At 42.0% G+C, this 27,090-nt stretch overlaps 1 protein-coding gene and 1 long non-coding RNA gene across 3 annotated transcripts in view; both read right to left on the reverse strand.

Annotated features, from left to right (window-relative positions):
- LOC112646106 (uncharacterized) overlaps positions 1-24,470 on the reverse strand; it is a 71,025-nt gene extending 46,555 nt beyond the window's left edge. For both annotated transcript variants that reach the window (XR_003127459.3, XR_004816872.2), the window contains exon 1: positions 22,546-24,470. This is a non-coding gene — a long non-coding RNA (uncharacterized LOC112646106). The remainder of the gene's footprint in view (positions 1-22,545) is intronic.
- Positions 1-27,090, reverse strand: part of AUTS2 (activator of transcription and developmental regulator AUTS2) — a 1,134,993-nt gene that overhangs the window by 920,259 nt on the left and 187,644 nt on the right.

Below are 27,090 nucleotides of genomic sequence, written 5' to 3' on the forward strand. Positions count from 1 at the left end.
GATATCGAACATCTAGTATATGCCTGGCACTAGATGGGCTGCATTGGACGCAGAGACAGAGAAGACATAGTTGCTACCCTCTGAACTGCTATCCTGAACAGTCGCACCACTCACTGTCGAAAAGAGCACTGCAGTGGAAGACAACAAGAGTACTTGCTGGAAAAAACTAGAACAGGTCTCATTCCACTGGATCTTTCATCAAAAATCCTTTCAGATTAGTGGTTTTCAATCTAGTTATATACACTAGGATCACCCAAGGAATGCTGTTCAAACACCACTGTCTGGGCACCACACCAGAGAAATTCTATAATATCTGGAATGGTGGCCCAGGCACTGGAAGTCTTTAAAAGCTCCCTAAATTATTCTAATGTGACTCCAGAGTTGAGAACCCCTGTTTTAGGTCCTCCTGTTTCAGAAATATTTCTCTTATATCCACAGATGACAGTGGCCCATTTAATAGAGGAGGTCTGAAACCGTTAAAGGAAAGGTGGCCTTGTTCACATACATCACAGAAATTAATATAAAAAAGAGAAAACTGGGATCCCTGGGTGGCGCAGTGGTTCGGCGCCTGCCTTTGGCCCAGGGCGCGATCCTGGAGACCCGGGATCGAGTCCCACGTCGGGCTCCCGGTGCATGGAGCCTGCTTCTCCCTCTGCCTGTGTCTCTGCCCCTCTCTCTCTCTCTCTGTGTGTGACTATCATAAATAAATAAAAAAAAAAAAAAAAAAAAAAAAAAAAAAAAAAAAAAAGAGAAAACTGTCTAAAGCTTAAAGGAAGCTGTATTCACTAGGTGAAGAGAGGGCTTTCTTTCAAGAGCAGCCCAAGATATATATGTCAATAAACATATTTCTTAAATTTAAGTTCCTCTCCATACAAAATCAGCAATGGAAAGAAGGTACCAGAGTGTAGGAAGTGTATCTTCTGCTTAAGGTTCAACCTCGCCAACACCTTTTATTTTATTTTTTTGTTTTAGAGTAGTCATCTGAAGTCTCATTTCACAATCTCCAAGATAGATGCAGGCATCAGCCATCCTCCAAAGCAGACCAGGGAATATACACACATGTAAGAAGTTGCAAAGCTCAATTTCACCAGGAACTACCCCAAATTTACAAAGTTGAGCCACAGTCAGAACTATGGCCACTGGAAATGCCCAACATTCATGTCCTTATCTGACTGTTCCCCTTCCAAGGCCTTATCAAAACGAAGGGAAAGGTGAAGATGTTCAAGGAAAACAGAGACACTCAAGTGGCGTGTCTAGCGAGGCAGGTTCTCTGAACTGAGGCATTATGGAATTGATGGAAAGAGTAGATGGTGCAGCTGAACCAAGAGCAGGAGAAAGAAATGGAACACTGGTTTCTTTCTGTTCCTGTGGAATTTATACCTCTACTACAACAACTGGCCAAAAGTTACCAATTCCCACAAACAATAATAATGATGATTTATTATATAATTAAATGTCATAATTATTAGTGATTCACTGAGTATATTCAGTGAATAAGCTAAGCACTCAACATATATTATTATATCACTAAATCTCACAACAGCTCTGTGAGATGGGTAGTATTATCCCTGTTTTACAGATGAAAAACTGAGGCAGAGAGAAGAAAGGTCTTGGGCAAAATCACAGACATAGGATTTGAAGTCAAGCTGTCCCTTCAGAATGTATCATTCTCAATTCCTCTGAAGATACCTAACAGAATCACTTCAATACCTTTCACGGCCATTTTCCTGTCACTGTTCATTTGGAACACTTATATGTGTAAACTGGGACCCTCTTGTCCTTTTTTTCCACCTAGCAATCATAAACTTTTCTAGAATTTACCAAATACTCCCTTTTACATGCCAACGTCATGATAGGGTGTGGAATGAGCTGAGCATGCACTATAGTGATCCCAAATGTAAGTGAAACCTGTTGATACTTGGCCTGGCACAGCAATATTAGTGTGATGTGTGAGTCCCCTCTAATGAAAAATGCAGTCAACAGTTAAGAACAAAAAACCAGTAAATGGAGATCTGTAATAACAGCAGGAGCAATCTACTAATTTGCTGAGAAACTATGTGGCTGGACGTTAGCAGGTGCAGGACACATATTTAGGCATCTTTTCAACGCTGCTGCTGACACATGTAGAACACAAGGGCTCCTTACCTAAATATATTCCCTATGGGTCCCCAAGAGTCCACAGAGAGTGGTGTTCAGACTCAATGAGGCATGCAGCCTAATCCCAAAGCAAGCCAGCTACTTACTATCCAGCACAGTTTCACTTCCAAGTGTAACCTGACTCCCAACATTGCCTCCAAAGCTTCTACTTAGGAGAGGAGGAGCAAAGCAGATGTAGCAGCACATCATACCTAAGAAGGTGTACATGAGAAAAGGCAGAGGGGGAAGGGAGAGTTGCTGAAAAGGAGATTCAGGTGTGCAGACAGGTTAATGGTTCTGCTTATCGCCAAACACTGCTAAGTACCAATATGCTTGCTGGGAGGTGGAGATAAAAAACAAATAGCTTAGGGGTGCCTGGGTGGTTCAGTTGGTTAGGTGTCAGACTCTTGATCTCAACTTAGGTCTTGATCTCAGGATTGTCAGTTCAAACTTGGTGTTGGGCTCCAAGCTAGGCATGGAGCCTACTTTAAAAAAAAAAAAAAAAAAAAAAACTCAGACTAAACAACTCAGTTCCTGGTTTACCTATAGTCTTTCTTCTCCCTATCTCCCTAGGATTTCATTTTAGATTTAGTTTTATCCTTTGCAGAATGTGGGAACCTTTGTAGAAAGTGAGCTAAAGTAATCAATAGGACCTTGTAAAGTTAAAATTGCAACCTTCACACCAAAGCAAAAAAGGAGTAGGAGCCATGTGTATGTTCCTGTGGGACCGAGATTCACAGAACTACCTAGACAGATATTGGATCAAAGACTCCATCTTCAACTGTGATGTGGGGATCACAGGTCAACATAGAAAACAGCACAGTCCTTGTGTTTCTAGGGGTCCTGCACTGAAGCTCTTTGAGATAGTTTCATCAAAGGAACTTTAATGTTCTATGCTACTGTTTCCCTTTCTCTTAACACCTCCTCTCAGCCATCAAGACTTCTGCCAAGATCAACAATTGGCCACTTCTTCCCCGCCACCCCCTGCATTTTGAGACAGAGAGAGACAGTGCACAAGCTGGGGGAGAGGGAGAAACAGACTCCCTGCTGAGCAAGAACCCTGATGTGGGGCTTGATCCCAGGACCTGGAGATCATGACATGAGCCAAAAGCAGATGCTTAGCCATCTGAGCCACCCAGGCACCCCAACAATTACCCACGTCTAAACAAACTGCATCATTCTCTTTGTCAAAGTTTAGCATCTACAGCAGAAAGGGCACAGGCTTTTCAGGCAGAAAACTCTTGAGTTACATCCTGAATTTGCCACTTCCTAGCCACAAAGCCTTTGGACCTCCTGCAAAAATAAATCTCCATATCATTAAAATGGTGATGGTTAAGATCTACCAATGGCAGTGGTAAGGAGTTTATTAAACCTCCTCAGGAACACACCAGCACAACAGCTGGTCCCCCATTTCTTCCATTCCATTTCCAAACACCATGACTCCTGCTGCTCACACCACTACTGTTCTAGACTGCACTAGTTCAAAGTCCTGTCATCTCTCATTCTTACAACTTCTTGAGAAGAGCTTCTTCACTATCTATCTATCTCCCTCCAGTCACAGATGCCCCTCTAAATAGATTCATGAAATAGAACTCTAATCATGTTATTTCCCTGCGATAAATTTCAGAGGCTCTTTTCTGTCTTTAAAAGACAACAAAACGTTATGAGATTATATTTATATTTCCTCACATCCCCACTCCTCTGGATCCACCCCCACCCCCAAGTGAGATCCCAGATCTCTCTCTCCAGGATACACAACACAGTTTACAAACACTGGGCACTTTTCCTATGTAGGCAGCTCATCCTTTCTTACATAGAGTTCCCCCAGTTTTCCTGAGCGCCACAGGCCTCCTACTTTTAAAGCAGTGGACTTAGGCAAATAAAATCCTCCTCTTGAGATCCTCACTTTGTGAAGCCTTTCCAGGTGCGAGAACTCTGGCCCCAATTAACTGCACCCCTACCAGAGGTGATAAAAGGGATGAACTCACACTAGAATTCAACTTGTAAGGAGCATTATTTTCTTCTTCACAAAACTGCCTGAGTTCTCTAATTGATTTTACATTTATTTTTCTTGGCTAGAGTTTGTAAATTTGTGTTCTCCCTATACTTAGCTAAGCTCTTTGAAGGGACACAACACTCACCAATCACATAAGCACTCATTTATGCTGCTCTCCCTCTTTCTCTCCTATTAATTCCTCAAAACCTGGCTCCATACTCCCTCTCCCAAGAGATATACTGCCTTGATGCCCCACTGCTCCCTCCCTCCTCTGACCCCTTTCACAGGTAGCTCACAGTTCAGTTCAGCATCCTGTGCTACCTTATTCTTTCTTTTCCTGTGCCCTATAAGCAAGCAGCCATTAACTCCATGTGCCTTGAATTTATTCCCCTAAAAGTGGCCAACCTAAAGCAAAGGTTCTCAAACGTTACCCATGTTCTGAGAGAACACCTCAGAATCTGCAACTCTAACAAGGTCCCAGAGGATGTGATGCAAGTCATCTGGGGACCACACCAGCAGAACCACTGACCTACCCTGCTCTTTTCCCAGCACCTTTGGGGCCTGGAACTCACACTTCTTTCGTATTTTACAAAGCTAGGCACAGAGTAGGCATTTGATGACCATCTCTACTGACTGCCTTTGCATCTCATTCCCTCGTGCCACGGAGCTAGGGCTTGCCTTCTCTACCACCACAAAGTTCAGTGTGGAGTGCCACTGTAGAAGCAGCTCAGAGCCAGTCTTGTGCTAGTATTACCACCTGACTGGAGCAGGGCAGAGGAAAGCACACCTCATAAACTCCATGAAATGCAGCAGCAAGTAACCTCGGGACAGGAAACTACGTCGTGGGGTAGAACAGTCTCCTTTGATAAATATGGATCCTGTCCACCTCAAGACTGGCTCATACCTTAGTTATAATAAAGCCCTCTTGGTAATTTCCCTTGTACATATGCACCACAAAGCAGGCAAGGGATAGCTCACAAAGGCAGCCAGGCATCCCTATCCGGTCATGGGGATCCAACTGTTTCCTTTAGGAACAGTTAGGCAATAGCACTGGAGTGAAGATAAAGGTGGACAGGGTGCCTAGACCTTCCTGAAGAAATGTCTCAAGAACCACTGAAGATGGAAGGCAACTATCTGTGCCTCCACAGCACTTAATCATGCCTTCTTATTAAAGTCAGTGAATCTAAACTTGGACACCATTTCTCTGGCTTATTTCCTCGGGTCTGTTTTGGAAATGGGAAGAAAGGGTGAGAAGTGGTAACAATGCCAAGAAAGGTTCTTTGATTTAGATCAAAAATTTCATTTCTACTTAAAAAGGAAAACACATTATCATTACTTGGGTTTATTCAATGTATTGCCCTACTGGCTTCCATTCAAAAGTCATTTCCATTAAAAGCCACTTAATTAAGTGCAAAAGGTGCCCTTGATGGGTCCCACTGGCTGTCTCCACAATGGAACTCCATCACAATCATGCTCTCTGCTGCTGTAATTGAGAAGATCTTCCCTTGTGGGCAGATCAGTTATTCCCAAGGAAAACTAGGCAGAGGGACAACTTTTTCCCTACTCAGCAAAATCTCAGAATCTACTTACTAAACAATCAAATTTTACAAGGCACTGAAGTGATATCCCCCTAGCAGAGAGCCCATGAGGCAATAAATATCTTATAAACACAAAGGTCACAGACCCAGGTGTTTATGAGCACAGAAGATGTTTATGGCTATCCACTTGGCTGAAAATTTGCTTTCAAGCTTACTCTCTCTTCTTTATCACCAGCTACATTATTATTATTCCCCAATTATTTTTGGAAAATCCAAAGCAAAGAGGACTATAAAAGAACTTTATGAGACTGTTGAGCCAAATCAGTATGCCAGAAACAAATCAATGCTTCGAAGAGTTCTGAATACAATTATAGGCAAACAATAGTCCAATGTGTCTGGTAATCTCCCTCCAAACCATTATTGCATAGATTAAAAGATTACAGATATTCCTCTCTGCTCAATATTAATAGTGATATAAAGCACATTTAATAAACTCAAACTGCCACAGCCCTAAGTTGGATTATGGGTCTGGTTCTTCATAAACTGACATGTACATGCAGACTCAGTTTAATAATATACAATCTCAGGTCAATCAAAATCTACCCTCACCAGCTCTCTATTTATTATCGCTTTTGCCACAACCTGCACCCAATCAGATGCTGTCCTAAAACTCTCTTGGCTGGCAGCTGCACAAAAATCTGCACAACATCAGCATAACAAGTGACAGGTCTCCCCATCAATTACAACTCTGAGGGAAAGACGGCTTCAGCGGGGACATAACCCCAGAGTCACACACCACCTTAGTTTCTGAAGGACCATCAGATCAGAAAGGAAGCTGTCATCAATGGAGAAAGGGAACCCAGCTCCTCATTAACCAAGGTTTTCTTTTCTTTCCCTTTTTTTTTTTTCCAACATACATCAAGGAATAATCATGGGCCAACTCAACTCTGACAGCTCCGTATGTAAATGGCATTTAAATGCAGGCAAACAGCTCACAAACAAAGAGGCTGCAGCTAGGCTGCTGTTCACAGACCCACTCAGACCTAGTGCCCATGCTGTAGGTCTCTCCAGGTTTTTGTCTCCAGCCAAATGACCAGAAACATCATGATGAACACAAAGATGTTATTATGGGCTGCATAGAGGGTGGGAAGGGGCTATGCGTATCCCTTTGGGGTCCAGAGGCAGGTTCTTCTGTTAGCAACAGAGTGGCATCTGCCTCCTGGACCACCCACCTCCGTAGTCAGAGCTCTCCCTCCAGCCAGGCCAGGCAGTGGTTTGTCTCACAATTCCACCTCTGCTCAGGCTCTCTGCCCTTTTGCAGCTCTTAATCCAAATTCTAAGCTCATTCAGGTACAACCTCCAGGCCCTCTTCCACCTCAAAGTCCACCCCACTCACCAACCCACAGGAACCCACTCACATCTGATTTCCTGTGGCACTCCTACAGAACACAACACACCAAAACAATGGAATCTATTTTGTCCTGGAAAGTCTTCCAATTGATAAATACAGGTCTGATTTCCCCAAATGACCACTAGGTTCCCTTAGCAGGACATATTCTGTTTCTCCTTCCTCCCCCACATAGGATAATACACAAAATGCCCATAAGACCTGGTAAAATAAACATTGCTGTCAGCGAGGAATGAATACAATGGGAATGTTACCAACAGGGAAGTGGGGCTCCTAGAGGGCTAGGTTCCTGGTTGGCAATTAGAAGCACAAGTGTTCCTTTCTCTAAGCTTCCCCAGCACCTTTATCACACTCCCATTGTCCACACACCACACACAATTGTCAGTTTTCTGTTGTCATGTTTATTTCTCACATCAGAACTAGTGATTCTCAATAGCGAAGTCCATCCTAGTTTGTCTCCTTAGAGACAGATCAAAGTAAGCTGATGATGATGATGAAGAGAAGGAAGAGGAAGAGCAAACATTTACTGAATATATACTATGTACAAAGCACTTCGAAACAGCCTTACTAGATAGGTTCTATTACTATTACTAACATCATTTTACTGATGAGGACCCAAGGTCACATAGCTGTCAGCCTTCAAAGCCCATGCCAACCTAGTATCTCCTGAACGGATGAATGAATGACATACTTTGAACACAAAAGTAACTGCAGTGTGAAGAAGTAGTGGATTTGGAATAAGACATCCTGGATTAGAATCCTGGTTCTGCCACTTACTGGACAGGCCACCAGGGCTGATTCATAACCTCTCTGGCCCTCATTTTCTTAATCTACAAAATGAATGGGGATAATAAAACCTATCTTGTAATTCTGATGTGAAGAGCAAATACTAGTGAAAGCTCTCAGTAAATTGTAAAGCACTCTACAATTATCAGTCAACTGGGTCAAAAGTGAGCCCTTTATAAAGATCCAAGATTAGTACCACAAGACTTCTGACATAAGACAGAATGGAGCAAAAGGGCACAGCTGACAGCAGTGGGCAGCGTCATTATGGGAACCTCAGAGCATACCAACAACATGCAGAAGGCATGTGTGTGAAGCTGACCTTCATTTCCGGCACTCAGTCTACACCACTCCTCTCAAGTTTCAGTTCCAACCACACAAAATAATCTGGCTTTAGCCAGAATAACTGAGTTTAACAATTAAGGGAAAGCACTAACCCCAAACTGGCTTCATCTGCTAATATGCTTCTAATATGTCTGGAGTGGGGTAGGGGGGAGACAGCAGACGGTGAGGGGATGTTTTAATTTCCAGTGGTGGATAGAATGATCTAAATCCTACTAGAATTTAGTGGCATTTTAATGAATTAATATATGTTAAAATACCCATAAATTCATTATTTAATGAATTAATATATGTTAAATACCCAGCACCCTGCCAGAACATAGATGACCAAAAAGTGGTTCCCTCTTCCCTTTTAATGCTCATTAGGAAATAAGGCTTTGAGATGTCAGAATAATCCACAGTACATGTCTCCCAAGGAGGAAGCTTGCTGCCACTGTTAACAGCTGTACTCAGAAACTGACACCTCTCTATAACCAAACCCAGGCATCATTTCTAGCCTCTGTGGTACCTGGATTTCAGAAGTAAAAGGCCTGGCTCGTCTTCTCACTAGGAAACCGTGCGGCAGATAGCATGACCTCTCTTGGCTCATTTCAGACTGACAGTACCGAAGCCCAAACACAAATTACTGCCTCCAACAGGAAGTCATTTACTGATAGGGGCCTCTTACAGTAAACAGAGTAAGACATAGGAATGGCTCTGTTGTCTTTTACCATTTATACAGAGAACATATGCACAGCTGAAATGTGGGGGGTCATTATGCCAAGTTCCACTCAAGTATTAAAAAAAAAAACTGTAAAGAAGTCTGGAAAAGATGAGAAACAGAGCTGAGCATTTCCTCCAACACATTAAAAAACAACTTGTATTGATCTTGTTTCTTTCCAATGAAAAGATCTATCACCCAAAGATGACTCTCAGATTGGTGCTTCAAATACCTCGATCGTTTCAACTTGGCAACTCTCTCCCTTATCAAACCCCCTCTTAAGTAAATATATTCATGCCCACAGGAGAAAACTGCCCCATTTCAGTAAAAAGAGGTATGTTACACTATGTGCAAGATGTAGGATAAAGGGAAATAGACCTATTCCCTTTCAGAAAACATCAATTTTCTACCTACAGAGGAAGGCAAATCAGCTATACAGATGTGATATAGAAGTCCCTTATCACACTGTGGCATATCACTGGTTATCCTATAAGATGGCAGCTTAAAACCATGTCAGAAGACTAGTTGTAAATGTCTCTATGGCGAAGCAGAGGTAATTTGCAACTAAGGTATCACTGTTTAAAAAAATAAATTTTAACTGAAAAATAATTGGCTTCTCTCTCCATCTCTAGAAAGGGACCTTGCTCAATAAAAGAATGCCTGTTATTCTTGAAGAAAGGAACTGCTGCCTTTCATTAACATGCCATGAATGCTTTTCCTGTTGGCCACAACACTGTCAAGGGCAGCACATTCTTGGCAGACCCTGCAGAATATAGAGGGCAGCCCCTCCTCTGCAAGCACCAGCCCCCAGACATCTCCAGAGTGCATGCTCCACTCCCCGCAGGCTGCTGGGCACACACTGAGCACACACAAAGTTCTTGCAGATTTTTCCAAGTGCCAATTGAGCCCCCAAGTGCACATTCACTGTGCAGGCTGAAAACAGGGCTGTAGGTGACAAAGGGAACACGGCTTCTATTCTTTGGAGTCCTATTCAGTACACTTGGTTAGAGAGGCTCCAGATTGTGCAGGGCTCTCTGCTTCAGAGGCCCTCACCCAGGTGGCCTGGCTGGGAGCTGGCCACTGGTACAGCAGGAGGGTTCCTCCACACAATGGGTCCGTCACCCAGACACCCTGCCAGCTACACACTTTTCTCTCCAGCCTAGCCCAACCCTATCTAGAAAACACTCTTGTGAATACAGCTTCCATCTTTTGCTGACAATATATCTTCTTTCCCTCACTTTCTCATTCCAAAATGCCTGAGCTGAAACCCAGGAGTAGTAGTAGGTGGGGGCAGAAGCATCACCATTTCCTATAAGGAACTTAAGAAAACAAATGACGTGGTTCAACTTTTCACAACATTTGTACAGTATTTACAAGGTAGACCAGTGGGACCTAAAATATATGGTGCCAAGAAAATGTTAAAGCAACAAAAAGTACGACTCCTTAAAATTGCAGAATCTTTAAACCAGAAATTTACAATGGGTTTTTCTTGGCAAGGAGAGCCTCAAAGGAATAATGGTGAAATTGTACTTACTCTGAGGATGTAAATGGAAATACCACACTTGCTGGCACAGCTCAAAGTCTCAATTGCCTGGTCTCAATTGCCATTTTCATAAATGCAGTCCCTGTTGAACCACAAGCAGGACTGTGAACCGCCCCCAGCCCAGCTGCTGACTTCTCCCTTTTTCTGTTTACCAAAATCCCTACGTGCCCACAGAGCTGCCCCCAGGTGACACCCTGCATTTCAGTAGTGTCTAAGACTGATAATTAAAAGTAAGAAGTCCTGGAAATTTAATAAGGCCTAGCTATGTCAAGCACAGGCCTAGGTGCTTTATTTTTTTCTTTAAAGATTTATTCATTCATTCATTCATTCATTCATTCAGAGAGAGCGAGAGAGAGGCAGAGACACAGGCAGAGGGAGAAGCAGGCTCCATGCAGGGAGCCCGATGTGGGACTCGATCCCGAGTCTCCAGGATCACACGCCGGGCTGCAGGCGGTGCTAAACCACTGCCCCACCGGGGCTGCCCAGGCCTAGGTGCTTTAAATATATTCACAGCTACTTACAGGTTGAGAATTACATACCAAAGTCAACCACTTTTAGACACCTCCTTTATCCCATATAACATACCTCCACAATTGGAAAGTAGGATGTCTAAGAATAATTAGGAAGCTTCTAATATGTTCACCTGATACGATGCCAGGCACTTTACAAACATATCTGACTTATTCTTCGCAATAATCCCAGGTAGCAGGCATAATCTCATTTATGTTAAAACTTTTCCCAAAGTAGAACATCTACTACATGGAGAAGGATGGATAAATCTAGCCTGACCTGATATCTGGCACTAGGGCCACTGTCCTTGTAGGCCACACTCTCAACTCTGCTAAGACTTGCAGGCCAATGCTTACTCAAGCTTCCAATAATGATGTCCTAAGTGCCTGCCACAGCACCAGGGACATGGGTGGACAGGACCCCCCCTCCCCAAAGATATGACACACAGCAGGGGTGAATGAAGTGTGGGCATGAGCCACATGTATCTCTGGGAACAGAATATCCCAAGCTAAAAGAACAATAATGCAAAGGCTCTGAGATTGAGAACGCCTGGCTTGGTTTAAGAACACTCAAGGGTTAGAGTGGATTAACGGAGGGGATAGCAGGAGATGAGATGAGGGGTTCCAGATCATGCAATATCATCAGGCCATGGTAACTACAGTTTCTGAATTGTATTCTTAGTGAAATGGGAGACTAGTCGGAGGACTCTGGAACTGGGGAGTGATAGGATCTCAAGTATATTTTAAAAGGGCCACTCTGCCCTCTTGAACACTCTATAGGGAGGCAAAGGTAGGAGCAGAGATCAGCTGGCAGGCACTGGGGCAATCTAGGTGAAAGATGATGGTGACTCAGCCCAGGGAGAGTAGCCATGGAGGTGAAGAGAAGTAGCTGGGTTCTGTTCAGTCTGGTTTTAGCCCTTAGTGACTGACAAAATCATTCCCACTCTACCCTCAAAAAAAACCTGGATCCAGAGTGTAAAAGAGCCAAGCAAACATTGCAATAGGCATCATTAAAGAAATCCAGTTGACAGCTATAGCCCAGGGATTCCTGAGTGGCTCAGCGCTGAGTGTCATCCTTTGGCTCAGGGTGTGATCCCAGAGTCCCGGGATCAAGTCCCACATCAGACTCCCCTGCATGGAGCCTGCTTCTTCCTCTGCCTATGTCTCTGCCTCTCTCTCTCTCTCTCTCTCTCTCTCTCTTTGTCTTTCATAAATAAAATCTTAAAAAAAAAGAAAGAAAGCTATAGCCCACACAGATTCACTCAGGGTATCCCTAAGCCAGTGGAGATCCAGCTCTTAGAAGAATATGAAATGTTTGGACAAAATGTGGCAAATAGAGAAATTTTACAGCACCACCTTCCAGGTGACCCTCTCTGCTCTCCAGGTAGTCCCACCATCTTTGGCAGCCCTAAAGCCCAAATTTATCCTGCAATCCAATCCGCACAGTGTCAGGTCTGGCAAAAGCTGGGAGGAACTCGTGTATCTGTGCTGGATGAAAAGCATAGTCCCTTCTCCCACCTTGGCAAGTGCAAGAAGGGTTTTTAAGTGTAATAGCACGTGTTCTTTTGCTGGTGTATTTTGTTTGTTTGTTTTTTTCCTCCAGAAATACCTTAATTATCATGCTGGAAAGTTGGGGAAAGATGGCTTTTATGTGGTTTTATCTCCCAAACACAGTATTGTCACGGGTTTATTTATTTGTGTTTTTACAGTAACATGATGCTCTCCTGTAATTGAGACTATTATGGAGGGGGGGCTGGCATGTGTTTTCCACCAGATTAAAGGCAATTGCTGTTTTCAAAACCAGTACTGCTTCTTGGGAAAACTCCTTTCCTATGTTAAACTAAATCCACTAAGCCAAAATTCTACATTCACCTGGTTTGCATTACAGCACTACAAACAGGACCAGGAGAGACGATTTCATTCATGCATTGATTCAAGCAGTATTTACTAAACCCCTACTGCACCAGGCACTGTGGAGGTGGGAAAATACAGCACAAAATAAAACAACAGTCTTTGCCCTCCAGGGGCTCTGAATCAGGAGGGGAAAACACAGAAATGACTATGCTACGAGGCAGACTGTGATAAGAGCTATAATAAAACAACATGCATTGAGAGAAGAGGGAATGAAGGACTGATCCCACCTGGTAGGGAGGGGTGGTTTTGGGAAAAGCTATAATATGAATAGGACCTTCAAGTCCCATGGGCCCTGGAAAGGTATTAAGATAGCAGACACAGCAGAGCCACAGTCGCATGTGAGAGACAAGGTAAGGCTATGAGTAACTGAAAAGTCACCTGAAGCACTTTGAGTCTAGAGGATAAGTCTGGGGGAGTGTAGAGGTAAAGAGGTACATATACGGTCAGAGAGGGGAAGGCTTGAAGCCAGTCTGTGGCGGCTCCTCCTTGACTGAAGATTTTGGGTTGGATATTCCGGGGACACAGGGGAACCCTTTCAGGTACCAAGTAAGAAAACAAAGGTCTGTTACATGTCAATTATAAGCCAGACACATCCTAGGTATCCACAGGTACCTCTTACACCTCACAGTGATGCAAGAGGGTAGCCATATGAGCCCCAGATCACACATGGAAAAACTGAATGTTAGGTCAAGTTTTAAACTGTTCTGGATTTCATTCCATTCTTCCCAAATCCATGACTCCATGCTTAAGTTTCCTTCCCACAAGGCCCTTCAAATTTCTTTTATGAAAGTAACTCAGCAGTAGGGAGAGTGATGTGGAGTAGAAACAGTAGCCAGAGGAACTACTGAGAAAGTTGAACTCTTCTCAAATGAGAGATGCAGAAGGCAGGAGGGAAAGAGGAGAGACGCTGCCAGGATGCACAACTCTCTCTAACCTGTGAGCCACTTCCATCTCTAGAGGCCTGTATGTAATGCATCAGCATCAGTGATATGTAAGTATAACAATCTTGTTTTAAAAGGTGTTTAACATGCTGTGAATTGCAGGACAGTATAATATTGTCACCTTCACGGTATGGGGTCTAGTCCCCAAAAAGTTCTGAAAAAGTTATGAGTTAACTCTAATGCCAAACCTGTTTTTTTTTTTTTTTAAGATTTTATTCATTTATTCATGAGAGACAGAGACAGAGAGGGGCAGGGACATACACAGAGGGAGAAGCAGGCTCCATGCAAGGAGCCCGACGTGGGACTCGATCCCGGGACTCTAGCATCACGCCCCGGGCCAAAGGCAGGCGCCAAACTGCTGAGCCACCCAGGGATCCCCCCAAACCTGTTTTACAAATGAACTAACAGACTCAGAAAGCAGTGACTTACTCAAGGTGGGATTGTCAATCCCAGACCACTTCCATTTTTCTCTCCCCGCCCCTCAAAGAAGGATGCTATCAGTCATGTTCTAGTGGAGAAAGATCACATGCAAACACACAACCCGTTTTTAATGTAACCCCCCACCTTTTTCCTCTATGTTTCTCAAAACTCTTTCTTCTCTGATTTCACCAATGCTACTCTCTTGTGACTAGTCCCCTCAAAGAGACTGGGGCCCAAGGAAGAAAAAATCTCTCAACAGCTACTATATGCCAGGGGCTTTCCATACCTCACTAATAACTGCAACAGTAATAGTCTTAATTATGTGCCAGACACTGTGCTTTAGCTAAAGCTAGTGTCCTTAGACATGCTTCTGTGGCACCAGAGGGCAGGCAAACTGGGGGCGTGGGGAGTGTCTGAGGAAGTAACAATGGAAAAGCAGAGTCAGGTAGGGGTCAGATCATGATTTACCTCTTTGGTCATGCTAGGGAGTGTGGGCTTTATCTGGATGCTGATAATCAACCTAAGCCTTTTAAATAGGTCAGTAACCTGGTCAAGTTTGTATATTTTAGGAAAATCCACTCTGGCTTCAATGTACAGAACTAATTTTATTGGGGTGGGGGAAACCAGAAGACACACAGAGGGGTTAGGAGGCTTTGCATTATTCTAAGAAACAGCTGATGAGAGCAGTGTGAATCAGGGTACCTCCTAGGAGTTCAATAAATATTTGTTAATTGCGGCATTGATTGGTTATAAGCAGAACAATCAGCTGTACCTATTGGGGCATGTCAGCTCCATCACATGGCTGTTCCAGTGTGTGATCACAAATTTTGGGTGCAGTGTTCTCTCTCACTGAGAAGGCCTCTGTCATAGGCAGTGTTTGTTACTTCCTCCCTAGGTTTTTTTTATCCCTAATTGTATGCTTCTGCTAATTGAGGAATTTCTGATAAAATGTGAGACCCAGGTTCTGAGCATCTGTATTTATCTGCCGTCTCTCACCGGGGGCAGGAAGGGAAGTGGATGGGTAGTTGGTATACAGATTTGAAGAGGAGTTTTGTATTTCTACGACATGCAACCTCCACTCTGAAATAACCAACTGCATTGCTTGCAGTCAAGAATTCAGAGAATTAAGAGGTAATGCTGATGGGAAGGCAAGAGTGTGCTGGCTATGACAGACGGGGAAGGGGGCCTGATTGCCTAGCAAGAACCTTTAACATTCAAGGAGTGACACCCAAGGTAGAGGGCTTCAAAGCCACCTAACTGCTCTTTGCAAACTCCTGGTTGTGTAGCCCTCATCTCTCCTAACAGAAAGCATGCAGTTGCAGAAGGCAACAAGTCAAACAGAATCACCAGACATTGCCCAACTCACCCTGGATCTTGAGACAAAAACCTCATGATGTCCTTTTGCCCGCCCTCCCCTGCCACCATATACTTAATTTCTTCCTAACTGTGAGCTTAGGTTCCATTTCTGGCCATATGTATGTATGTACATGTGTATGTATGTATGTGTGTGTATATCTATATACATATACAACACATAAACACATATATACATATCTGAGGGGAGCTGTTCTGACTCCACAGGCTAAATTAGAGTGGGCTCATGTGGCCAGATGAGCACAAAAGTTAAGGAGCCTATCCAGATAAAGTGAAAGCTAAGTAAATCATTTGCTATATTATCTAGTTAGCACCTGATTTAGTGTCTAAGCATAAACCTTAAATATTTAGAATACTAAATATGTGAAAAGTAGTTCTGGCTTCTTAAATAAGCCAGTAGAGTGCATTATACTACTCATTTACTTCCAGACTGAATCATTCAACAAGTAACACCTGAACACCCAACGATTCTCTATTTTAAGTGAGCATAGAAATCAACTGGGGGAATGTGTTAAAAATGCAAATTACCACACCCAGAGAGCCTGAGGTGTGGAGTAGGTGTGGAGTCAGGCCTCATATGGTGATTAAAATATGTCCGCAAATCCTTTAATACTCCTCCCTTCCAAGGTGGAGCCTAATTCTCTTCCCCTTGAGTACAGGCTGTTCTTAGTGACTCACTTCTGATTAATAGAGTATGGCAGACATGACAGTTATGACTTGCAAGATTAGGTCATTTGTCTCTCTTTTAAATCATTCATTCCGGGGAAACCAGATACCATGTCAAGAAGTCATTTTGGAGAGGTCCATGGGGTGAGAAACCAAGGTCTACTGCCAAAAGCCAAGTGAGTGTGCCATCTTGGAAGTGGACTCTACAGTCCCAGTCAACCATTCAGGTACAGCAGGTCCAGCCCACCCCACTTACCGCAATCTTGTGAAAGAACCTGAACAAGAACTTCCTAGGAGTTCCTGACCCACAGAAACCATGAGAGAGATAGTAATGTGTGCTGTTTTAAGCTGATAGATTTTAGGGTAATTTGCTATAGAGCCATATATAACAGCATTTTAAATCTTAATTTTGGTGATTTACATAAAAAATACCCATAGTGACAGAATCCAGATGTTTCTAATTTCATGTGATATCTGTTAAAAGGAGGAAAACAACTAAAAATAAAATTAGATTGTGTTCATCTCATTCAAGGTCATTAGACATAGGACTCCATTTCCATGGTTCCCCTGTGCAACCACTATGCCATTTAAATTACAGAGACAACATAAATTCCATGAAACTAAACAGGATGAGAGCAAGGTGGTCCATCACTTGCTATAAATATTTTAAATGGCCAGCTAAAATTTACACTCAGTAGCATAATAATATTACATGGTAAATATTTCCTGATTTTATTTTTTTTTTTAAAGATTTATTTATTTATTTTATGATAGACAGAGAGAGAGAGAGAGAGAGAGAGAGAGAGAGGCAGAGACACAGAAGGAGGGAGAAGCAGGCTCCATGCCGGGAGCCTGACATGGAACTCGATCGCAGGACTCCAGGATCGCGCCCTGGGTCAAAGGCAGGCACTAAACCGCTGAGCCACCCAGGGATCCCTATTTCCTGATTTTAAATGCAAGATTTATTTTACATTCAGTATAATATTACACAATATTTCTTTATTTTATTTTTTATTTCTTCATTTCAAATGCAAAATTTCTAGATTTTAAGTACAATAAGAATAGTTCTTTAAGGAAGAACAGAGATTTCTCTTCCTGAGACCAAATATGATAAAGGGTCTGATAAACAAGCACATTTATTATAGCAAAAAACTAACCAATGATAATTCATTAACTTAGAAGCACAAGGAAGCAAAGGCCTATCATGAGTATAGGAAGATATGACAGTTACAGGCAAGGGCTCTGGAATGAAAATGATTGGTTTAAATCCCATTTAGTAGCTGTGTGACCTTGGACAGCCAGCTTAACCAATAGCTCTGTGCCTCAGTTTCTTCAACAATAAAATGAGTATTAATGAACCTCGCCCATAAGAATGTGTAAGGAGTTATGGCTCAATACATGTAAAAAAAAATATTGTTCTAAAACAATACTTCATATGTGGAAGCACTCATAAATGTAAGCTATTATCGTATTCCATTTCAATATTATCTATTAAACCTTTGAATAGATCTCCTAAGGAGAAGCAAAATTCTGAGTTTTGTCCTTTCTTGTCTTTTTCTGTAGTTCTGGAGCTGGTAAAAGACGACCTTGGTGGGATTCAGTTAGGGAAAAAAAGTATCTGTCCCTGCCGCTGAAATGCTATCATCCCATATTAACTTGATCCTCACTGGGGGCATCACATCTACATCTCCTAAGGGAAATAAAAGTTGGCTCTTCTTCCTACACTTGTCTCAGGAGGAAAGAGTTCATTGCTACTGCAATTTTTAGGATGACTCCCAACCTGAGGTAAACTGATCCAGGTTGTTTGGCTCCTTTTCTACATAGGTTTACAAAAATCTTCCAGAAGAATTTTCATTTTCTTTGTGTATTTTTCATAGCCTTGTTCCCCCACAAACATTCTAGTCCACACTGTTTGGTATTCTCATTCAGCTGCCCTCTAGTCTTGTGCCACCCTACTGGGATTATTTGTCTCACTCAGAATATGAAGCGTCTCTCACTCCTCATTGGAATTTTTTTTCCTTCTGAACAATAAGTACAAGGAAAGTCTGCTTTTTCATGTATTTTTCCCCTTGTTCTGATTATCCTTCACCAGGGCAGTCTGTCTAAAGTAAATACAATTTTCTAGGCAGGGGCAGAGATGAAGTCTGATCTCAAAAATGCCAACATTGAGCAAAACGCTTGCACAAACATAAAATTGTTGATTTTTGAAAGTTTTGCTACATAACCTCACTGTATATGTAGATTTATCTACCTGTTACCAAGACTGCTACCTACGTAAGTCTCCACAACAAGGCCCTGGACTGAGGCTATGAACACTGCACACTGGGGCATGGTCACAGCCCATCCTGACATCAGCCTTCTGCATCTGACAATCATCTTTCCTCTGACAAGAAAGAGTTCAAGGGAGACATTACTGTCCTCCCTTATATAAAAGTTAGAACACCAAATGCAGCAAGTTCAAGAGACCAAAAAAAAAAAAAAAAAAGAAAAAAACAACCTCCTGCCTATGCAGCGAGTCTTCAATTTGAGTGTGTGTCAGAATCCAGGGAAGGCTTACAAAGGTGTTCCTCCTACCCCATCCCCAAAGATTCCGGATTCAAAAAGTCAAGATGGGGCCTTGAAATTTGCATTTCAAACAAGTTCCCTGGTGAAGCTGACATCACTGGATGGGGGCCACACTTTGAGAACCATGAATCTGAGGTCAAGGGGTAGAACCCAGAAATGCCACAATTTGGGACATGAGAAACGTGATGACAAAACCTGCACAATTCTTTTTTTTAAGATTTTATTTATTTACCTGAGATAGAGAGCAAGCAAAGAAAGAGCCAGAGCAGGGAGAGAGTAGGAGCAGGGAGAGAGGTGTAGGGGGAGAGTAGGAGTAGGGGGAGAGTAGGAGTAGGGGGAGGCAGACTGTGTGCTTGATCCCACAACCCCAAGATCACAACCCAAGCCAAATGGAGACGCCCAACCAATTGAGCCACCCCGGTGCCCCAATCTGCACAATTCTTGACAACAACCCAGGTCTGTTACTATCAATATAACTGTGAGTCCATGATCCTGTATTTTGGCTCACAACAGGGGCTAGAAACTAATAGATCAGGAAAATGAGAAAGCAAAGTCTGGGTTAATAAGCTCATATGATTTTACTTTTCATCAAAGGCATTACAGGATTTATAATCATAGCAACTCTTCAGTGACTCTTGAAAAGTAGGGACAAAGATGACACTCCAAATGCACCCGAAATTCAGTACCAGAGCCAAACAGGGAACCAAGGGAGGTGATTCTCTGACCTGCTAGAGAAGCCAATTATGAGCTCCAATTCAACATCAAGGGTATAGGCAATTTCACACAATGAGAGCTGACTGCCTGGATTTCCCATGGGGGACACCTGCCATACCACTATTGTTCGTGAAAATCCAACTAGAGTAAACTCACATGGGGTGTGTGTGCTAGGGTTTCCACTCCATAAAGCTGCAACAGTCCCAACTTCTCATCCTCTATTTCCCCGTTTAATATGGTATCACTGGAAAACAATATTTAAAGAGCTCTGAAAAATGTTAACAAGCCCCAAAGAGAAAAGTGTGTGCCACAGTGTTAAGAGTTCTCCCTGTTGAGTTTAATTAGCTTACAGCTGGTACTGACTGTGTATGGGAAGACTAGTTTGTTTTTTATTACAAGTCTTTATATTTTCTGTAACTATCTAAAACTAAAGGGACTTTTATTTGGTGGGCAAAGGAAACAGACATTGACCAGCACAGGAAATGTTTCCAGAAAAGCAAAGTCATGATAAGGAAGCAACCCCAGTGACTGGTGGCATATTGGTGGGTATCCTAGATGGCCCCCTACAGTCACATTCACATGCACAACCTCCAGAGGGTGACCACATGTGACAAGTGGCAGCATCTATTCAAGTGTTATCCCCAGTTGGTGCCGTTCAGAGTAGACTGTCAAACAGAAAACAGTGCATGGTGTATCAGCAGTTTCAGTAACAGGACAGTATTCTAATCAAAGCAATTCCTAAGGAGAGTCATGAAATATAGCCATTTATGATTCTGCTGAGACACAAATCTGATTATTTTGCCTGTTGTAGGAGGAGCTAGAAACTGCCCAGTCCAGCACCTACAACTGAACTTGGCTTTGTCATTCACTTTTATTAGGCAATAAAGTAATTGTCTTGGAGTTAGCAACTATCTCTGAGTGACCAAAAATTACCATCGAGAAAGAAAATGTCAATGAAATTTAAAAAGGGCAATTAATTTACAATGTTTATGTCATGAACAGTCAACAAATGACTCTCTGAAGAACTGTCAATGTGCAGAAAACCAGTATACAAAGATGCTTCATTGGAATATTTAAGAATTCACAAAGGATTTATCTCTAAGTAATTGCACTGTTCCCTTGGGCCCTCCAGTGGCATACCCAGGCCAAGTCCTAAGGAGAGTAGAACCCCAGATATAAACTATAATCCATAAAAAGAGAACACTAGAAAAATTAGATGTTGGTTCACTCACCCAAAAGAGACAAGCACTTTGACCAAGAGCAATCAGTGATGTATGCTATGGCACACCCACTATAAGCCAGTACTGTAAGGTTCAGAAAGAATATGCAAGTTCCTACCTAGTTGGAGAGATAAGACGGCTGCACAAAATAAGCAATAATATAAGATAAAATTTCATTAAGTAATGAAATGAGTTCACAGTCAGTGTTACAGGAGAACAGATAAGGAAGCCATCAAGGGGAACAGAAGTAGACAGAAAAGTCCTTCCATTATCAGCCAAAATAAGTTATCAGGTCCCCATGCAGGGGGACAGGGTGATAAGACCTGTATAAACTAGTTAAAACAAGAAATATACCCTGCCTTCAAGGAATACCAGCTCTGAGAGAGGTGGTTCCACCACAGACTAGAGTTTAGAGGGTAAGTACAGATAACACGGCACATTTTCTGGCCCACAAAAGGAAAAAGAAAGGTTTTGGTAGGTCCTTTTCCATCAAACTAACATTTTAAGAAGAAATAAATGTAATACCCTTAACATAAATATTCAGGATGAGGACTTAGCCAGAGGAAGTGTCCAAAGACAAGAAATATTTACAGATTTTAAGACAACAGGACACTTTGGTCCCAACCTGCTGATCTGGTTAAAGTAATAAGCATGAAGGATCATGAGTACATTCCAAAAAGCCATGCATGCCATCCTACTTCATTGCCTCCACACCTCACACCTCCCAGATACTCACTCTGCTCATTTCCTCACACTGTGTTGGTCAGTTACCCAAGTGTTGTCTTCTCAATGACCCCTCTCTTGGCCACTTATCTATAATTGTGCCCCTTCGCCGCCCCCAAAACACACACTGCAGCTTTTCCTGAGTCCCCTACCCTCTTTCCTTTTCCTCCATGGCATTTCACCAGCTTCTAACATTCCAGGTATTTTATTTATTTATCTGCTTTACTGACTGTCCCCACTACTGGAATGCATGTTCCCTCTGGTCAGATATTGCTGAAAGTTTTGTTCACTGTGGATCCCGAGCATCTAGAAGTGCCTGGCATGTATCATACAAAACAAAACAAAAAAAACAAATGTTAAGTGAGTCAATAAATGAATGAATGCATGTTTGAACTGATATCTGTTTTTTCAGACTATATATAAAGTAGTAAACAATTTATTGTTTTTTTATGTATTTGATAATATATAAGCCCATCAAGGTATATAAATCCATAGTATATAAATAATATAGTATATAATGTATAGTATATACTATATAAACATACAGTATATAAATATATAGTATATAAAAATATATATAGTACATAAATAGTATATAAATAAGTCTATCAAGGTATTTTGCTTTATTTGCAGGAAACTTTGCCCAGCACTAGGCATCACAAGGCGCAGAAAAGCTTTTGCTCCTAGGTTCCATTTCTGTTCTGTTTATTTTTAATAATTTGTTCTCACAGAACCTGGCAGTTAACCCTAGCAATGTTAATGACCACCACTGGAATTGGCAAATACATCCTTGCCAATCACTCCATTAACTGGTATATATTGTTTTATTAGATTATTGACTTTATTAAAGTCAAGAAATGTTTACTGATGACTACCATGTCCCACACCTATGCTTAGCGATGAGGAAACAGTGATGAGCAAGAATACTAGAATGCTTGTCCTGGTAAAGCAGACAATCTGGGGGGACAACAATAAACAAGGACCAAAAACTAAGATAAAAGTTTTTCTAGAGGAAGTGGGGAGACCATGGAAGCATGGAGCAGGGATACTTACCTAGTTTAGGAAAAGTGAAAGGCCCAGTCATTTATACGTATTTCTCTACAAGATAAATCATTAGCCAAGTAAAAAGGGAAGGGGGCCTGGAAGCACTCCAAATAGATGAAATATAATAAATGAGAAGGCTCAGAAACAAAAACACAGCTCTCCAGGAACAGTGCAGGGAGGAGAGAGCAGGGAGACCTGTTTGTGGTTGGAGAGGTAGCCAGGGAGCCCATTAGGTGGGGCCTCCTAAGTCATAATAACTTGAGTCAATTCATGTCAAGAGCTTCTATGCCCCAAGGCCTGTGCTAGCTGCTATCAGGAGAGCAGGGCTGAATCAAACTCTGCCAGAATTCCTGACCTTTGGCACACTTACTGCCAAAAAAACTGAAAGACAGAGTTAAGGCTGGTGAGGATGTGAGAATTTTTTTTTTAAATACCAAAGCAGAATAAGCATATGGGCAAGGGCAGCTGCATAACCTTGCCCCAGCAGTGTGTTTCACCTTAGTTTTGGGAAACCTGCCCAAATCTAAGGGTAGGAGAAGACACCAAGAGCAAGGGGGGCTTTGGGATTCTATCCTAGTGATAGAGCTGATGATCCCAGACAGAATTGTGGCTTACTCATCCCTTCAGCTTAACTGCTCCCCTAACTTTCCCTGATGCTCTCCATTCCTATTCATTCAGCCTTGTTCTAGCTGCTGAATCTTAATTATCACATTTTCTGAAATGGTCTTTTGCTGCATAGAGCTTGAGTAGGAGCTTTCCTAAAGCTGATCCAGGAACAGATAACCCTAACACCCAGAAGGTGACTGGGAGCATGCTGACCTGGAATGAATAGTTAGAAACAAATTTCCTGGTACACGTTTATCTGACTTACACTCATTTTACTTGACTGTTTCAGAGAGTACATGCTTAATAACCAAGATCCTGAAATATCCTTTTGAACATAAGGTTAGAGATATATAAGCCATTAAAAACAATAACCTTTAAATTTTGGTAAATGTCTCATCTTTCATTATCTTCAGATCTTCAATAATATTTAGATTTCTAATGAGAATTTCTAAAACTACGGCATAATAAGCAAATATTAAGAGTTACAAGTCAAAAAACCACCTGGAAAGTCTTCAAATTCTGAGAAATTCCATATCTGACTATATAGTTGGTAGCCCCTCTGATGGAATTCACATGAAAAATGCCAATCTGATTTTTCCAAGTGTTAACTGGATATCTGCCAATTTAGTGGTGGCTCTTGAGAATCCTTGACATGTCAGCAAAAGTCTCAGTCTCATGTATCTACTATTTATAGGGACCCATAGTTCTCAAAACTAGCTGGGCCTCAGGGGCACCAGAAGAACAGATTGAAAATGCAGACTCCCAGGTCTCACAACAACACATTCTCATTTGGTTGGTCTGGGTTGATGTTCCAGACTTAGTATTTTTAACAAGTGCCACAGAAAATTCTAAAGCTAGCAGTCTAAATTCTAACCCTGCCATGGTCTAGGATCAATAGTCTTCAAAAACAAGTTCACACTCCAGGGAAGGTATAAATTGATCCACTGGGATACAGGGGGAAAAACTGCATCTTCTCTTTTTAGTTACTTCTCATATCATCCTTCTGTAACTTCTAATATATATTTTATATGTATAATTTACATATATAATAGCTTAATATATCTGTAAAGTATGTATATATATTGTCACTGCATGATCATATTCTTTTTACAAGAAGGAATACATTTATTTTTTTTAAGTTTTATTTTTTTTATTTTTATTTATTTTTATTTATTTATGATAGTCACAGAGAGACAGAGAGACAGAGAGGCAGAGACATAGGCAGAGGGAGAAGCAGGCTCCATGCACCAGGAGCCCAATGTGGGATTCGATCCCGGGTCTCCAAGATCACGCCCTGGGCCAAAGGCAGGCGCCAAACCGCTGCGCCACCCAGGGATCCCCAAGAAGGAATACATTTAAAAAAAAAAAATCTGGAGGCCACAGGAGCACTTTTGCCCAGAACTGCAACTGAATATTTCAGTGTCCGAGGGGAAATGAAAGGCATAGGGAACTAAAAGGAGAAAGGCTAAAAAATACACTAGAGAGAAAGGCAAATTGTAAGGTGAAAAGAGCCCAAATTATGCCCCATGCTTGGGGAAAATCAACGAGGACATCATCTGTCTCATATGTACAATGAAGAGGTGAACCTTATTCTCTGATGGTCCTCCGATACTGACATACCAAGTTTATGAAGCACTAATGACAAGATACCCTGTATGGAGCAAAGATGGATGGCACATGCTATACTTTACAAATTTGAAATAGGGTGACAAAATCTAGAAAATGACTATCATGCAGGCATTGAGGCCATCACTAGAATCATAAAACATTAGAGCCACAATAGCTTCAGGGTCCCCACATTTCATAGATAAGGAAAATGGCTCAAAGCCAAGACTGGTTCTGACCAAGGAGCCCCAGGCAGCCGGTGGCAAAGCCAGGTCTCCTGATCCCCAGAGCACTAGCCCAGCCACTATACCAGTTTCTTTCCTTTCTAAAATAAAGATTCTTTTTAAGATGCCAGAGGCCTAGCTTACTGAAGATAAAAAATAAGGTCCATTCATTGTTCTCAAATATGATTTATGTTTGTAACCTTTAGAAAGGGAAAAAAAATGCTCTGGGATTTGTTTTGCCTCCTTCTGTTTCTTTTTTTAAAAATCTGAGGAGCTGGTGAAGACATAACCTTATAGTGTAGAAAAGAAAATTTAAGAGCTTCTTAAATAAGGAAGCCTAGTAGCCATCACACTGTGATTATCAGTGAGGCTGCCAAGAGCCCATTTGAGAGCTGAGGTCTTCTGGAATACCACAAATCCCCAGCTGCCTCAAAGTGCAAGCACTTCCTTTATCTCTGGCAAGACCCTGGAGACAGGCAAGGTCAGTCTTCTTTCCTGCTTTGCTGCATATCTAAAACTCTCTTTAGTGTGAATTTAAAAGGACAAAAAAGAAAAGCAAGAGCTTCACATCCATGCTGAGAGAACCACTGCCTTCTTGGCAGCCCAAGAATGCTGAGTGGGCACTAGGTAGTCCAGGCTCAGTTTCAGGATTTGCACCTATCTCTGCCAGAGAGCAGCTCCTTTGATCTACAGAGTCTGACCCCATCCCTTGCAGAGGGGAGTGAGGTTGGGTGTATTGCTGAACTTGTAAGAAGTCCCTTAGATGATTCTCAGGCATATGGCATTTTGAGAACCACTGATTTCCAAACAAGAAAGCAAGGGCACCTGGGCTCTCGAATATACTCCTCCCCACCTCCCACCTCCCACCCCCTCAATCATCTCTGGATCTAAGAACATCTTCCCTAAAAGGTTACATTATGGACATGAAGGTGCCAGAACAGTAGCCCAAAACTCAAAACTTAGCACTTCCCTCATTCAAAGTGGAGAGAGGGAGTAAAATGAAATAATATCCCCTGCACTAGGCAATCTGCACATGTGATTCCACTGCACCCTATCAAAAATCCTCCACATTCAGATGCACTCAAATTAATTCAAAATTTCTAGGGCAATCTGGACTCAAGTTAGGCTGAGGCAAGTTTTATCTCAAACATATAGATTCTAATATCAGGGCAAATGAGAGCATATAGACATAATCACACCATTGATAGAGGAGAAAAATCAAATATACCATTAATGATTGCTATTCCTAATTATGCATGAAGGCCAATCTCCAAAAAAAAGTTCTGCCAGGCAACACTTCACTATCCTTGCTCAAGTCACTACAAATAATAGACCTGCATTTCTTTCTAACTACCCTGCAAATAGGTCTGCACCATCCTCACAATTGTTTGATTTAGTGAGGTTTGGCCATAAATGTTTCTCTTCTTCCAGATTACACCACAAAAATGTCCAATTCTGGGAAAGACTACAGGACCATGCAGACTCATCCCTATCTTCAACTTCTGGTCTGGTCTATCTATCTCTAGTTAGGTTACATCTTCTCACTACATTGTCTACTGCCTGCTGAAGAGGAGATGTGAACAGGAGTAGAAAACTTAAGGTGTCATATCCCAGAATCTGGAAACCATCCACAGCGGCTGTTCTCAGCCCACCCACAGAAACCTCGAATGTTAATGTCTTAAGGACTCTCTCAAATTAGTATTGGAACATTTACAGCTCCATAAACTTACTGTTTAATCAAGGTAACTTTGTGCATGAACCCAAGCTCCTCACAGTAATTAGGTGGAGAAGAGAACAGGCAGTCATGCTTCAAGAGCTAATTGGGACCTGTCTATAACGAGCCATGTAAAAGCACAGAACAGAAGAACCTAGCTCTGCGTTCTGGCACTAGATCCTCTACCTCCTAGTAATGAAATCTATGTAACAAGCTCCCCTCTCGTCAAGGATGGAGATGAAGACAGAGAGCACTAATTCACCAATATATTTGGTTCCAAATTAATTTCCCATCTCCCTTTCTTAAGTCAAGTGGAATCGACAAAATGGAATCAACAAGTGTAATCAGAGAAAATCTCCTATCTTCAACTGCTGGTGTCTATTTCTGTTGTCATTCATTTTCTTG

The sequence above is a fragment of the Canis lupus genome, chromosome 6 (genome assembly GCF_003254725.2).
Source record: "Canis lupus dingo isolate Sandy chromosome 6, ASM325472v2, whole genome shotgun sequence".
NCBI lineage: Eukaryota > Metazoa > Chordata > Mammalia > Carnivora > Canidae > Canis > Canis lupus.